The sequence below is a fragment of the Lactuca sativa genome, chromosome 9 (genome assembly GCF_002870075.4).
Source record: "Lactuca sativa cultivar Salinas chromosome 9, Lsat_Salinas_v11, whole genome shotgun sequence".
Lineage (NCBI taxonomy): Eukaryota > Viridiplantae > Streptophyta > Magnoliopsida > Asterales > Asteraceae > Lactuca > Lactuca sativa.
Window position 1 is genome coordinate 226482802 of NC_056631.2, and position 16465 is coordinate 226499266.

General features: G+C 44.3%; 1 pseudogene; it reads right to left on the reverse strand.

Annotated features, from left to right (window-relative positions):
- Positions 1–11445: 11445 nt before the first annotated feature.
- On the reverse strand, positions 11446–13993 carry LOC111911981 (uncharacterized; annotated as a pseudogene).
- Between the last annotated feature and the right edge of the window lie 2472 nt (positions 13994–16465).

Sequence of the window (16465 nt, forward strand, 5' to 3'; positions counted from 1 at the left end):
CGGCAATCACGCGGAAGTTCCACGAGAGGGCGATGTTTTGCCCCGAGCTAGTGGCCACAGAGCAGGCTCGGATGAGCCGGTACTTGGGTGTTCTGAGGAGGGAGATCCGGGAGTTTGTGTCAAACTCCACTTACCATACTTTTACTGAGCTTCAGGCGAATGCCAGGAAGCGTGAGATCGAGTTAGAGACTCAGGCCAGGGAGGAGGCCGAGTCTCAGCAGGCAGACCGGCAGCCAAGCGGATCAAGTCCGCCGATTCGAGGACGGGAGGTTCGAAGAACCGCACTTGCGTAAAGTGCGGTAAGGGTCACGATGGGGCGTGTCGAGCCGGTGCTTGCTACAAGTGTGGCAAGGAGGGACACATTGCTAGGGAGTGTCCCAAGGGATTTATGGTTTGCTTTCATTGCAACCAGACCGGCCATCGGAAGGCCGAGTGCCCTCAGCTTCGTCAGGGATCTGCACCTGTTGCCAGGACTACTGAGACTCGACCGGTGAAGGTCGAGGCCCCGAGGGCTCGTGGGAGAGCCTTTCAGCTGACTGCGGAGGAGGTCCGCGCTGCGCCCGATGTTGTGGCAGGTATGTTGTAATTCATGTAATTATTTTAATGTCAATATGTTATGCTTATGTTATTATGCGCGTAGGTACTTTCCTTGTGAACTCTGTGCCTGCCTTAGTGTTATTTGACTCGGGTGCGAGTAGGTCCTTTGTGTCCTTGGCCTTTAGTCAGCATATTGGCGTTAGTCGCGAGTCGTTGAGTCGACCTTTGAGAGTCTCTATAGCTGACGAGAAGGTGATTTGTGCTACGGAGGTTCTTCGGGGATGTGTACTAGAGATTTTCGGGATTGGGTTCCCAATTGATCTGATTCCTATCGCGATGGGGGATGTCTGTGTCATCGTGGGCATGGACTGGCTGAGCCGGTTCGGCGCTGTCATCGACTGTGAGCGTCAGTTGGTGACTATACGAGACCCTAGAGGGGGAGTTCTTTCGGTGTACGGCGAGGGTACCCGTTCGGGATCAGCTTTTTGTTCGGCCGCTAGGGCGAGGCAGTGTCTACGGCAGGGCTGTAAAGGTTTTGTGGCATATGTGATGGATACGCGGGAGGTTTCCAAGAAACCAAAGTCAGTTGAGGAAGTTCCGGTGGTGCGCGAATTTTCAGATGTCTTTCCCGAGGAGTTGCCGGGAGTACCGCCTGTGAGGCAAGTAGAGTTTAGTATCGATCTGGTTCCGGGGGCAGCGCCTATTGCCAAGGTGCCCTATCGTCTTGCACCTCCAGAGATGCAAGAGTTGTCCTCGCAACTCCAGGAGTTGCTGGGAAAGGGATTCATTCGGCCGAGCAGCTCGCCATGGGGAGCACCTATTTTGTTCGTCAAGAAGAAGGATGGTTCACACCGGATGTGCATTGATTACCGGGAGTTGAACAAGCTAACGGTCAAGAACCGTTACCCGTTGCCGAGGATCGATGATTTATTCGATCAGTTGCAGGGAGCATCTTGGTTTTCCAAGATCGATCTGAGGTCGGGTTACCATCAGGTGAGAGTACGGGATGAGGATGTCCAGAAGACAGCGTTTAGGACGCGATATGGGCATTATGAGTTTGTGGTGATGCCTTTTGGACTCACCAATGCCCCGGCTGTGTTCATGGATCTCATGAACAGGGTATGCAGGCCGATGTTGGATCGGTCAGTGATTGTATTTATCGACGACATTCTGGTGTATTCGAGATCGAGAGAGCAGCATGAGGAGCATTTGAGGGAGGTTCTTGAGGTATTGAGGTCGGAGAAGCTTTATGCAAAGTTCTCCAAATGTGAATTCTGGTTGCGGGAGGTTCAGTTTCTAGGACATGTGGTTAATCAGAAAGGGATATTGGTCGACCCGGCCAAGGTTGAGGCGGTGATGAGTTGGGAGGTGCCGAAGTCACCCTCTGAGATCAGAAGCTTCCTTGGGTTGGCAGGGTATTATCGGAGATTTATCAAGGATTTCTCCAAGATCGCAGTGCCACTCACCAGATTGACCCGGAAGGGTGTTACGTTCTCATGGGGGCCCGAGCAGCAGGCCTCCTTCGAGACACTTCGCCAGAGATTGTGCGAAGCCCCGGTATTAGCTCTCCCAGAAGGGATGGAAGATTTCGTGGTATATTGCGACGCTTCGATTTCGGGATTGGGGGCAGTGTTGATGCAGAGGGGTCATGTGATAGCTTATGCATCGAGGCAGCTGAAGCCTCATGAGGCGAGATATCCCACGCATGATTTAGAGTTGGGGGCAGTAGTGTTCGCTCTCAAGATTTGGCGTCACTACTTGTATGGGGTTCGATGTACGATATACACGGACCATAAGAGTTTGAAGTATTTGATGGATCAACCCAACCTAAATATGCGTCAGAGGAGGTGGTTGGATGTGGTCAAGGATTATGATTGTGAGATCCTGTACCACCCAGGCAAGGCTAATGTAGTAGCCGATGCATTGAGCCGCAGGGCGGAGAGCACTCCATTGCGAGATGTGTGCTTGAGACTGACCGTGATGACTCCAGTATTGGACGCTATTCGTGGGGCCCAGGCAGAGGCTATGCGGCCAGAAATGCAAAAGAAAGAGCGGGTTGTGGGGTTAATCTCAGAGTTTGTCAAGGATAGTCGAGGCCTTATGACGTTTCAGGGTCGGATTTGGGTACCGTTCGTGGGCGGTACGCGTATTACGTTGATGGAAGAGGCTCATAGATCGAAATTCTCGATCCATCCTGGTGCTACAAAGATGTATTTGGACTTAAAGAAGGAATATTGGTGGCCCTGTATGAAGAGGGACGTGGCATGGTTCGTTGAGAGGTGCTTGACCTGCCGTAGGGTTAAGGCTGAGCACCAGAGACCGCATGGCAAGTTACAGCCATTGGAGATCCCCGAGTGGAAGTGGGAACAGATTACTATGGATTTTATCACCAAATTGCCGAGGACTGCTAGGGGAGTTGACGCAATTTGGGTGATCGTGGATAGGTTGACAAAGAGTGCACACTTCCTTGCCATCAGTGAGAGTTCTTCGGCGGAGAAATTGGCGGAGATATACGTGAGAGAGGTGGTATCTCGGCACGGGGTGCCGATCTCGATTGTGTCAGACCGTGATGTGCGCTTCACTTCCAGATTCTGGAAGAAATTCCATGAGGAGCTGGGTACTAAATTGCATTTTAGTACCGCATACCATCCCCAGACAGACGGTCAGAGCGAGCGGACAATTCAGACGCTGGAGGACATGCTCCGAGCGTGTGTGTTAGACTTCGGGGGCAGTTGGGATGCGTATTTACCCTTAGCAGAGTTTTCCTACAACAACAGCCATCATTCGAGCATTGGTATGCCGCCTTTCGAGCTGTTGTATGGTAGGAGGTGTCGGACTCCCATTTGCTGGGGAGAGGTGGGACAGAGAGTGATGGGCAGCACGGAGATCATACTCCAGACGACAGAGCAGATCCAACAAGTGAGACAAAGGTTATTGACTGCCCAGAGCCGACATAAGAGTTATGCAGACAGGCGCCGATCCGAGCTTGAATTTCAGGTCGGCGACTTCGTTCTCCTGAAGGTCTCTCCTTGGAAAGGAGTGATTCGGTTCAGGAAGAGAGGCAAGTTGGGGCCCCGGTATATTGGGCCATTTCGTGTGATTGCAAGGATAGGTCGGGTAGCCTACCGGTTGGAGTTGCCAGCGGAGTTGGGTCAGATCCATGACACTTTTCATGTGTCGCAGTTGAGGAAGTGCATAGCCGATGAGTCGGCAGTGGTTCCATTGGAGGATATTCAGGTGGATGCGAGCCTGAATTACGCGGAGAGACCAGTGGCTATCAGGGACCGGAAGATCAAGGTTCTGAGGAACAAGGAGGTACCTCTGGTGTTGGTTCAATGGCAACACCGTAAGGGATCAGAAATGACTTGGGAACCGGAGCGCGAAATGCGGGAGCAGCATCCGGAACTATTTGCAGAATCAGACTTCGAGGGCGAAGTCTAATCCAAGTGGGGGAGAATTGTAACAGCCCGGAATCTCAGGTATTATTAAAATTATGTTTTGGGGTGATTTAAGAGGGGACTCGGCGAGTTGGAGCCTAGACTCGCCGAGTAGGATCGCGGACTTGGTCGCGGGTCCGCGACTGGACTCGACGAGTCCAGATATGGACTCGGCGAGTCGACGCTGTTCAGCAGAAACCCTAACCGTTCAGTTTGGATCGTATTTAACGCCTCTTAGGCCATCATTTTCAGTCTTTTGATCAATTGAGAGAAACCCTAATCGCTGTGGACGCCTAGAACAAGGGAGAAAGCTTTGGAACTTGGAAGAATTGGTGAGGCAAGAAGAAGAGGGATTTGGCTAAAGGAATATCAAGGAGGATTGAGTCCTGAGATTTGGGGGACACAGGGAGTGCGTTTTCAGGTAATACTCGGACCAAATATGTTACTTTGATGCATTTATGAATTAGGGTTTATAGAACCCATTTAGTGATTTGATGAAGAAATGCCTTGTTACCCCACGATTATAGTCTTGTATTAGGACCTTTAGAGGTCCAGAAGGTCCCATGCATGTGTACTTCGGGACGAGACCTATCCCAGGAAGCAGTTACTCGTCTGCATGGCATGGACTCGCCGAGTTGTTCTTCAGACTCGGCGAGTAGCTTGAAGATGTGCTGGGACTCGCCGAGTTGTTCATCAGACTCGGCGAGTGGAGTCGGGGTGGCCCCGCGATTCTTCCACGAGGACCTCGTCGAGTCAAGAGGTATACTCGACGAGTAGAAAGGGAATATTCAGGAATCTGTGAGGACGACTAGACTCGCCGAGTCGCCATGGTACTCGCCGAGTCCAGTCGAGTTGACCGTTGACCGTTGACCAGAGTTGACCTAAGTCTGACTTCTTAGGGATAGTCACACTTAGATGATATGAGTGTTAATGAGTTATGTAATGTTATAGGAGGGTTGTAGCTCGTTGGTTTGTGCGCGAGTGATTTCAGGAGTTGCTAGCTTTCAGCACTTACGAGGTGAGTCTTCTCACTATACTGTACCCGGCAGGGTTTGACTGTGTGACCGGAAGGTCGAATGTGTTATATGGATATGTATGCTATATGTGGTAAGTTAAGTATTATATGTGCTATGTATTATATGTGGGCCGGAAGGCAATATGTTATGGGCCGGAAGGCGATTATGTTATGGGCCGGAAGGCGTTGTATTGAGGACCAGAAGGTCAGGGCCTGGAAAGGCGTATGTGTGTAAGTGTATATTGGGGAACTCACTAAGCATTTATGCTTACAGTTGTTGTGTATGTATGTATTTCAGGTACTAGCGAGGACCGTGGGAAGGCGCCGGCATGATCGATACACACTGAAGATTGTTTTAGGATCTTGGGAGTTTGAATAATTGTATTGACCGAATAATTAAACTATTTATGCCTTGTTTTTATTGGAAAATATTATGCTTTTAAAAAAAAATGAAAAATTTGTTTGAAAAATTTGAGTTGTTACACCGCTACCGTGCCGGCTCCTTCCCCTTCGAAGAAGAGGTACCTGAAACCAAAACTGAAAACTGTAATCACGAAGCTTAGTGAGTTCCCCCCCCCCCCCATCTTACCACATACCATACAATCACATATCATACACACTGCCGGGCAATTCTGGGGTGTCCAACCTACCCGGTACGGCCATTCCGGGGTGCCGACCTACCCGTTTCAAGCAGTTCTGGGGTGCTGACTACCCATATCCAGCCATTCTGGGTGCTGACTACCTATCGGTCCTAACAACCGATCCTTGGGGACTATTTCACCCCCTACTACTACTATCACATATATCATAACATAACATATTATCAGACATATCTGGGGTGTCCGATCTACCCTTCGGCCCTAACGACCGGGCTTGGGGACTATTCCCCACCTACTACCACTATCACATATAACATATCATGCTAGCATATAAACATATCATCACATACTGTCAGACATATATGGGGTGTCTGACCTACCCTTCGGTCCTAACAGCCGAACTCTACTACTATCACATATACATATCATGCCAGCACATAAACATAACAGGTAGTAGAAAACATAGACAATTGTCACAAAGACAATCATCTAAAAACAACTCCTATTGGTGGGCCGGCATTGTGGCCGCAGACCCACCTCTACTGGAAGGTAACTCACCTCAAAGTAGCTGCTGATCTGCGTGGGAGTTGACTGTGTTCTGCTGCTGCTGCCCCGGAAGTCCTCCAGCTATAATCCCCACAAAACACTCAGTCAAATACTGCTAATCAACCTCAGGGTAAAATGACCATTTACCCCTAACCAAGCCAAGAGTCAAAGTCAAAGTCAACTTCCAATTGACTCGACTCGCCGAGTTGGCCTGCCAACTCGCCGAGTCCCTATCCCTTTGTCTGACCATAACCCCGTCTCTACTCGTTGAGTTAGGCATTGACTCGATGAGTTTTCCTTCTATCCCAAGGTCCAATAATCCTTCATCCTACTCACCGAATTGTATGAACAACTCGTCGAGTTCATATTCAATCGAAAAACATGCTATGCTGAGACTCGCCGAGTTGTATGAACAACTCGCCGAGTCTATTCTTGAGACAAGAAGATTGCCTTGAACTCGCCGAGTCAGGGCATTGACTCACCGAGTTCCTTCATGGGTGAGTCTGGCTTCCGACTCACTGAGTCACACCCCAAGACTCACTAGTCCACTCCGCAAACACGAAAAGGGGAAAACTCGGGGACTCGCGACTCGACTCGCCGAGTCTTTCCCATGAAAACACTATATACTCGATTTTGCTTGAATCCAGCTCATGCCATACATAGATCTGGGTTTCTAGGTCCTGGTTAACACGTAAAGTTTCCAACTTTACGTGTAAATAAACACCAATGAAGTTTTTAGGGCTCAAAATGCAATAAAAGAGTAGATCTAGGGCTTTCATGCAATATGGCTCCATAAAGGCAGTAGATCTGAGCTACTGCAGCTCAATCATGCCTATATCTAAGGTTTAATCAACTTATTACAAACCCTAATTCGTGATCAGGCTTGGAAATGGCTCAAAGAGGACTTTAATGGAGCTATAAGGAACAATAAGCATGAAAACAGAGGGAAACTGAGTTATACTTCAAGGAAATCACTAAGATAACACAAGGATGCCTGGCCTCCTTCTTCTCTTCTTGATCTACTCTTCTTTCTTCTCAAAATCTTCAAGAAACACACCAAAGCACTTCAATCTCACAAGGAATAAGGGTTTGAACGATGTTCGGAGCTCTGAGGGTGAAGGGGGCGAGGTTGGGGCGCATAAGGTTGGTTTAAATAGGGTGCAAACCCTTGAAATTTAGGGTTTCATCAGACAGCGGGGACTCGCCGAGTCGCCAACTTAAACGTGCTCCCAAACCTGTCTCCACTCGGCGAGTCGAGCCTACAACTCGCCGAGTCCAAGGCTAAAAATGTAAAATACTTAGATAAATTTTACGTACCAGGAACCAGGTGCTACAAATCTCCCCCACTTATTTTAGACTTCGTCCTCGATGTCTACTGCTCGATCCTGAAATAGGTTGGGGTAATGCTCCATCATTTCTTCCACCGGCTCCCAGGTCCATTCCGAACCCATTCGATGCTGCCATTGCAACTTTACTAATTCCACCCTCTTGTTCCTCAGATCCTTCGACTTCCGGTCGAGGACTGCGACTGGGCGCTCAATGTAATTCTGGCTGTCATCAACCTGTATATCCTCTAGCGGCACCACCGTTGTATCATCCACTAGGCACTTCCGCAGCTGGGAGACATGGAAGGTGTTGTGGATCTCACTGAGCTCGGCTGGCAGATCCTGCCTATATGCTACCTTCCCCACCCGGTCTACAACCCTGAACGGACCATTGTATCTCAGGCCCAACTTGTCCCGCTTCCTGAATCGAATGACGCCTTTCCAAGGCGACACTTTCAGGAGAACCATATCCCCGACCTAGAACTTCAGGTCTGATCAACGCTTGTCGGCGTAACTTTTCTACCGACTCTGCGCAGTCTGAAGCCTGCTTTGAACCTACTGGATCCTCTCGGTCAACTTGAGCACCACCTCGGTGCTCCCCATGACCCTCTGGCCAACTTCACCCCAACATAGCGGGGTCCTGCACCTCCGTCCGTACAACATCTCGAATGGGGGACGGTCAATACTCGCGTGGTAGCTGTTGTTGTATGAGAACTCAGCCAAGGGAAGATAGGTATCCCAGCTACCACCGAAGTCTAGCACGCATGCCCGCAACATATCCTCCAAAGTGTGGATGGTCCGCTCGCTCTGACCATCCGTCTGTGGGTGAAAGGCGATGCTAAAATGCAGGTGAGTGCCCAACTCATCATGAAACCTCTTCCAAAACCTGGAAGTGAACCGCACATCTCGGTCTGATATCACTGACACTGGCACCCCGTGCCGTGCCACTATCTCCCTGATATAGATATCAGCTAACGTTTCGGCCGAGATACTCTCCTGAATCGGAATAATATTGGCGCTCTTGGTCAACCGATACACGATGACCCAAATCGAATCTACTCCTCGCACCGTCCGGGGAAGCTTTGTGATAAAATCCATCGTAATATCTTCCCATTTCCACAACGGGATATCCAACGGCTGCATCTTGCAGTGCGGTCTCTGATGCTTGGCCTTGACCTTCCTCCAGGTCAAACACCGCTCGATGTACCATGCCACATCCCGCTTCATGCAGGGCCACTAATAGTCTAGACGAAGATCCCTATAAATCTTCGTCGCCCCTGGATGGATAGAGAATCGGGATTTGTGCGCCCCCTCCATCAAGATCTGACGCACGCCTCCGTGATACGGCACACACACCCTACGGTGTAGTGTCAATAATCCTCGGCTATCATAATCGAAGGAGGTGACTTGACCCACTATTCGCTCACTCTTCCGATGTTCCTCCTTCATAGCCTGCTCTAACTGTGGAGTCACCATCGCCATCCTCATACACACATCCCTGATCGGTGCCACCTTACGTCTAAGCGCATCAGCCACCACATTGGCCTTCCCCGGGTGGTAAAGGATCTCGCAATCATAATCCTTCACCATGTCCAACCACCGTCGTTGCCTCATGTTCAAATTCGGCTGATCCATGAGGTACCTCAAACTCTTGTGGTCCGTGTAAATGGTACATCGAACCCCGTAGAGGTAATGCCGCCAAATCTTGAGGGCGAAGACCATCGCCCCCAACTCTAAATCATGTGTCGGGTAGTTCGCCTCGTGAGGCTTCAGATGCCCCGAGGCATAAGCGATGACATGTCCCCTCTGCATCAATACTGTGCCTAAGCCCGAGACAGACGCATCACAGTATACCACCAAATCCTCTACACCCTCCGACATGGCTAAGATTGGCGCCTCGTACAATCTCTGCCTCAGAATCTCGAATGATGTCTGCTGCTCAGGCCCCCATCGAAAGACCACGACTTTCCTAGTCAACCGTGTCAGGGGTACGACTATCTTGGAGAAATCCTGAATGAATCTCCGATAGTAGCCTGCTAATCCTAGGAAACTCCTAATCTCGGATGGAGACTTCGGAACCTCACATCTCATCACGGCCTCCACCTTGGCCGGGTCTACTGAAATCCCATTCTGGTTGACGAGGTGCCCAAGAAACTGCACCTCGCGCAACCAAAACTCACATTTGGAGAACTTGGCGTACAAGCTCTCCCTCCTCAAGGTCTCCAAAACCTCTCTCAGCTACTCCTTGTGCTCCTCCTGCGTCTTGGAATAAATCAAGATGTCATCAATGAAAACTATCACAGACCGATCCAGCATTGGTCTACACACGCGAAGTTTGTGGTGAGCCCAAACGGCATCACCACAAACTCATAATGGCCATAGCGCGTCCGAAACGCGATCTTCTATACATCCTCCTCTCTGACCCTCATCTGATGATAACCTGAACACAAATCGATCTTGGAGAACCAAGATGCTCCCTGTAACTGGTCAAAGAGATCATCAATCCTCAGGAGTGGGTAACGGTTCTTCACCGTTACCTTATTTAGCTCCCGATAATCTATACACATCCGATGCGACTCGTCCTTCTTCTTCACAAATAGGATCGGGGCTCCCCAGGGTGAACTGCTCGGTAGAATAAATCCCTTGTCTAGCAGCTCCTGCAGCTGCGTAGACAACTCCTGCATCTCGAGAGGAGCCAACCGATAGGGTGCCTTGGCTATCAGAGCCGCACCAGGAACTAGGTCGATCCTGAACTCTACCTGACGCTCCAAAGGTATTCCAGGAAGCTCCTCCGAGAACACATCAGCGTAGTCTCGCACCACTGGAACCTCACTCACCGTCGCCTTACCCGCATCCCGGGTATCCAAAACGTACGCGACATATCCCGCGCAACGCTGCTAAAGGTAGCGCCTAGCTCTCGCTGCTGAACATACTGTGGGTCCATGCTGTGGCCTCTCGCCGTGGATCACCAACTCTCCCCTACTTGGGGTCCTGATCCGCACTAACTGATGTGCGCAATCTACCACCGCCCCATTAGGTCTCAACCAATCCACGCCTATAATCACCTTCACTACTAGAAAAATAGCCTTTTATGACGCTCATTGCGCGTCGTAAAAGACTCAAACGAGGCGCAAATGTGCGTCAAGGAAGGCCCTGTCATAAAGAGAGACGACGCGCATTTACGACGCTCATTTACGATGCGCAATTACGACGCGCGTTTACGACACGCAATGCGTATCAAGGAAGGCCCTGTCATAAAGGAAAAGGACACGCATTCGTGTGTCGTAACCTTACGACGCGCGTGTTAATGACACGCAATGCGTATCAAGAAAGCCCCTGTCAAGAAAAGCTAGTCATAAATGAAGATGACACACATTTTTGCGTATCATAATTTTAAATGTTTAAAAAAAATATTATTTATAGATTTACTAATTTTCAAATTAAATAATACATTAAAAATCTCATAATACAAAATAAAATACTATAAATAACAAAGATAATTCATTTCACTAATATGTCAAATACAAATAATTATTCCAAAAGTAAGTAAATGTTATAAAAAATGAACTCATTTATATACAATTGCCTCATCTTGCTTACTATGTGCCAACAACTCTCTGTGTGTTTACTATTGCTTGAGTCTCATTTCCTCCAAAGCTTCTATCCATGCCAAAATATGATATTTTGAGTCTCGTTTCAAGAACTAAAATCACCTTCAATCACCCAATTAAACTCTAATGTTGGTAGACCGAGAGTTCCAAAATCAAGTTTACATCCATCACCTTCAATCAACCAATTAAACTCTAGATCTTCTATTGTTTGAAAGAAATTGGTGTTTGTAATCTATGAACAAAAAACGCAAAGACCAAGGTTAACATTTGCTATATAGAAAGCACAACTGGACATGAATATATAATACGCAACATAAACATTTTCATGAAAATGATATAGACAAATAAGTAAGAGTGATGATATTCATACCTTAATTACGTCATTGGTGAACAAAATTTTAATTGGTTGATAGCAATACTTGACCTCTGAAAACAAATAAACAAAGGATCACATCATAATTAGCTCAATGAAGTAATTCTTATACATTGTCTCTACCAAAAGATTCATCATGGAAACATTTTTGTTGGAAATAACTAAACAAAAACCTAAATACTAAGCAAAAAAAATTATAGTAATCACTATTTAGAGCAGGATGAGGAGTCCGATCAGGACATATGAGACCATTTAAGCAGAAATTTAAGTCATTTGGTGTATCTCCCACTACTAATCAATATTGTGAAATTTGTTATTTGGAATGCGAGGGTAAAATGGTCATTTACCTGAGAACCATGTTGATCACACACCACCAATCGTGGGACAGGAAACCTATCACGTATTATCAGTTATGCATCATCATGTGGAGCTTGTAACAACTGAGCAAATGCCTACAAAATATAAAAAAAATTAATCTGATGTTTTTTTTAAATTATAAAAAGGAAAAGTGAAATGAGGAAAAAGTACTTGATGTTCAGGCTGATGTTGGTAGCCATTGTTTCTCCATTGAGCAATTGTCATGCCATGAAAAACAACTACACTAAAATAAGAATCTAACAACAAGATTCTATCAGCTAAAATTGATGCCACATCAAGTAATGCTGGAGAAGGAAGAGAGTTAAATGAATATGAAATTAATGAAGGCTGAATCATCACAGTTGCATTTGTTATGCTTTCTCTGTTTAACATCATTCGAAAATAAGAAGTTTCATCTGGACTATCATTAAACACCTGGCATTTTTTTATAAAATTAAGAACATATAACAAAAAGAGCAATTCGGTAAATTAACTTTTTACCTGAACAAATTGTGATCTTCGAAGATTGAACATGAATTGAGGGAACAATGAGAAACTAGAGTTTAAAGAAAATGAAGAAGGGTCATCTTTTCTATAGTCCCCAAATTTGGAACATAGACGAATTAGGTTTCGATCTATCCACCTTGTTGCATCAAATGATTCCTGAAAAGGGTAATTCTGTAAATAAAATTTATATATTTGATTTGTCCAAAAAGTACTAGAAAGGAAAGTGCAAATTCACCTCCATTTCCATTTTATAAGAAGTTAATCTAGCTACTACTACAGTAGCAGTCTCTTGATCAAAACCTTGCATTAATTCCTGTTAAAAAAAAGGGTAATTAAGTCTTTTTCCCAAATAAAGAAAAGGGTTTTACTATTTTTTACCTCTGAAAGAATAGCACTCTCGACCATGGCAGCAAGGGCATAAGCATAAAGCAGCTTAGTTTTCTCAAATGGAGCTGCGAGCTTACCAGGGAATCTCTCTGCTACTGCTTTTCCAGAAGTTGTTGCCAACAAGAAATCTATATATTTGATCATTGCACGATCTGAAATATTCCCTATTAGAAATTCAAACCCCCATTCCTGCATTAATAAGTATTAATCAAACCTAAATTCATCAAATTAATTTTTTTTATACTGTTGATATTCTAGACTATAGACATTGGAATTCAGACGCCTACTTGGACAATTGATCGAAACATTGTCATATAATGCAGCCCAACGACCGCAAAACTCTATGAGTAGGTGGCGCACTCTTGAAAGTGCAAATTACAACCGATAACAGGGGCTCTGTTTGTACTTTTCATGGAATGAAAGGCTTCAGGTCCTCTCCAGGCCCTCTGATGAACCCACTGCATCAATAAATTCAAAAAAAAAGCTCTTTCAATGATGAGGATGAGGTATATGTTATATTGACAGGATATGATAAGTCGTTTATTAATTATTATGCATTATGCAAAGAATGAAAATGAGTGACATACATTAATGAGGGGGTTATGATTGTAGCCCTTTTAACATCATATATAGCGATGAGATATAAAGGTAGGTGGAAAATAAATTGGGTCTCCCCTTTAAAACAACAAAAAAAATATAGTTTCCTTCTGAGGCAAGAAGAGACCCGGACCATATGAGAAAGCAAGGAATCATATAAAGACAACATGCACCAACAGTCAGCAGTGTCCCCAAGAAAACCAATCTTGATTTCTTCTTTTATTTATCTGAATATTTAAGATACAATTTCTTGAAATTTAAAAAGAAAAGGGTAATAACAAAGACAGAAACTTGCCTTCAACAAAGTGTCTAGCTTGTTAAAAAGATTGACCATTTTTTGAACTTCCTCGGTGGCATTAAGACAAGGATTTTTTGATACAGCTGCTTCAAATCCACTGAGGACCCTTTCGTAATTTTCCAGATATGTATTCACAATAGCAGAATTGAAATATAAGTTTGGGTTGGACTTCATGCTTTCATCTTTCTCCTGTTACATGATGAAAGAAACAATATCAGATAAAAGTTGACTTTTTCAAGTCAAATCTACAAAGTAGATTTCTAACATACAACATTTTGGTATGCTTTTAAAGACTGATGAAATTTGCTGTGATCCCATGCCCCCGTGACAAAGAAACATGTCAAACAAGCATTCCCCAAGTTGTTTATTGGAAGAACAGAAAGGGTAAAATCGTCAATACACATAAATTCTTATGTATTGATGATAAATTATGCAATAAACTTACACCATGAATTCCCATCCTTGACATCTAAAGCAATAGCTTCCTTTGCGTGTTTTATGCTTTCAACGACAATTTCCTCTTGATTATCAGCACCTAAAGATTTATAAAAAAATGTTTAGATTCAAAAAACACTATATATATATATATATATATATATATATATATATATATATATATATATACACATATATATAACATAAACAACAACCACACTGGAAAAAACAAGAACTGTTTCTTGCCTTGAGCCATTTGTCTTTCAAGCATTGATAATTACCTAAGTATCCTTTTGTTTGGACCCTGTATTACCATTAAAATGAAAAATATTGGATGTTTATTAAGTGAATACTAGTAAGAATTTATAAGAATATATACAACTGAAGTGATAATCAACCTTGCTTAGAGAAAGGGTAAAACAGTTTCTTGTAGCAGGTAAAAATGGAAAAAAGACTTTAAATTTTTAAGCCTTAATCCCTCAATCTTCAGATGATTCAAAGTAAATCCATTTGTGGCATGGATCACATGTGGTACACGGGCCCACGAAAAGCCAGTATCGATTATACCTACGATAAATGAGATAATTGCTGATGAATCAACTTGCATATCTTGCATTTCATCTTTCTCACTATGAATCAACTGGTTGAACTCGTTCTCAAGTTGCTTTGATTTTGATCTCTTTATTTTTGCTCCATAACCAATATGATAAACATTGGGAGGAACACACTGAGCACCCAATGATGATGATGATGATACAGGTTCCTGAAAGATTATGTGAATTATGATGCAGTAAATTTGCAAAATACTATGAAAGAAATTATATTATTTAATTTACCTCTGTTCTTATACTAAAACCCGCTTTTTATAGATTGATCATAGCCAAAAGAGCGTTCAACTTCTCTTCAATATTTAAATCTGAATATTCACCTTCCATCAGTCCAGATAACCACATTTCTCCAGGATGAATCATTAGGATTATCATCAATGCTACCACAGTCTTCAAGGTCAGATTGGTCATCTTCAGTGTCCTTAACAATTGAGTATGCTTGTAGCACATTTGGCCGGTACTAATATAATTGTGTGTCGATTGGGGTAGCAACTTAATGAACGAACCTGCCATATCACAAGAAGAAAACACAATTTGGGTGAAAATCAAGAAAGCACCAGATAACATTCTCAAAGTTCTTATGTCGACTGCTATTAATTTGAGAGAAGAAATAGGATATAGACAATCCATGTTGAATAACTTACCTGAAGTGGATTCCGAGACTCTCTCCATGCCAACTTTTGAGATTACGTCTGACTTTTTCTACTAATTAATATGTCTGCATGAATATCTAAAAACATTATGTTTGCATGATCAAACTTTCCAACTTGTAATTGAATTGATAGAGTGGTAAATGGCTCCACTCGCATGAGGTAATACAAGACCTGTCACAAAGAAGCAAAGTTTAGTTTTACACTTGCACACTGTCGATTGAAAGGGTCATAATGTCTAAATAAAGCCCCCTTATGTTGACTATTTGAATCTTCACATATACCCCAAGCAAGTGAATTTATATCATAAAGCATGGGATAGCTTACAATACTACTTACAGCTCCACCTGCATAGAAGATTCATATAACTTGCATCTTAAAATCAACATAAATTAGGTTTTATCATAGGATAAGCAATTAAGATTGTTAGATTGGATGTTCACCTTTGACTAGAGGAAGAAGTAACCCTTCATGGTGATATGAAAGCAATAATATAAGTTCCCTGATTGGGGAAAGGAAAGCTTCACGGAACTGTGCCAGGTTTGCTAGCAATCGAGAAGATTCCCATTTTTGTAATTGCATAATGGTAGGGCCCTCTTCACCAAAGCTATAAGTCATGACGCTTCCAATATCTTTGACTCGTATGGTCCAAAATACCCATGACTTCTCATCACTTCAGTTATGGGGTTTCATATCATGATAAAATTCTAGAAACCCTATCTCTCCCTTCCAAAATCAGAGATTACAAATCCATATTACTGAAGATGAACTAAAGATGGTGGAGATTTTGCCCTAAATCAGCGGTGTTAGAGGAAGAAACAGAGGAAAAGGTAGCGAGTGTCGCTGGAGAGAATGTAGATAAACGATTATAAGCACATCATACCTTTTTTAAACCGAAAGAGAAGAATCGGACCTGCTTCTCATTCAATCGAAACTATGGGTTTCATATCATGATAAAATTCCAGAAACCCTATCTCTCTGCTACAATGGTTCAATCCTGCATTTTGATTCCACCACAACCACCACAATGGTTTTGACTCTCGATTCAGTATAGGGAATAAACCATACAAGAGCTATCAAATAACCCTTGGAGTGAAATTAAAGAAACCGTGAAGATTTTAGTGGATAGATGAAAAACGATTTTAGTGAAAAGATGAAGAGCTGGGGAGGGGACGAAATCGAT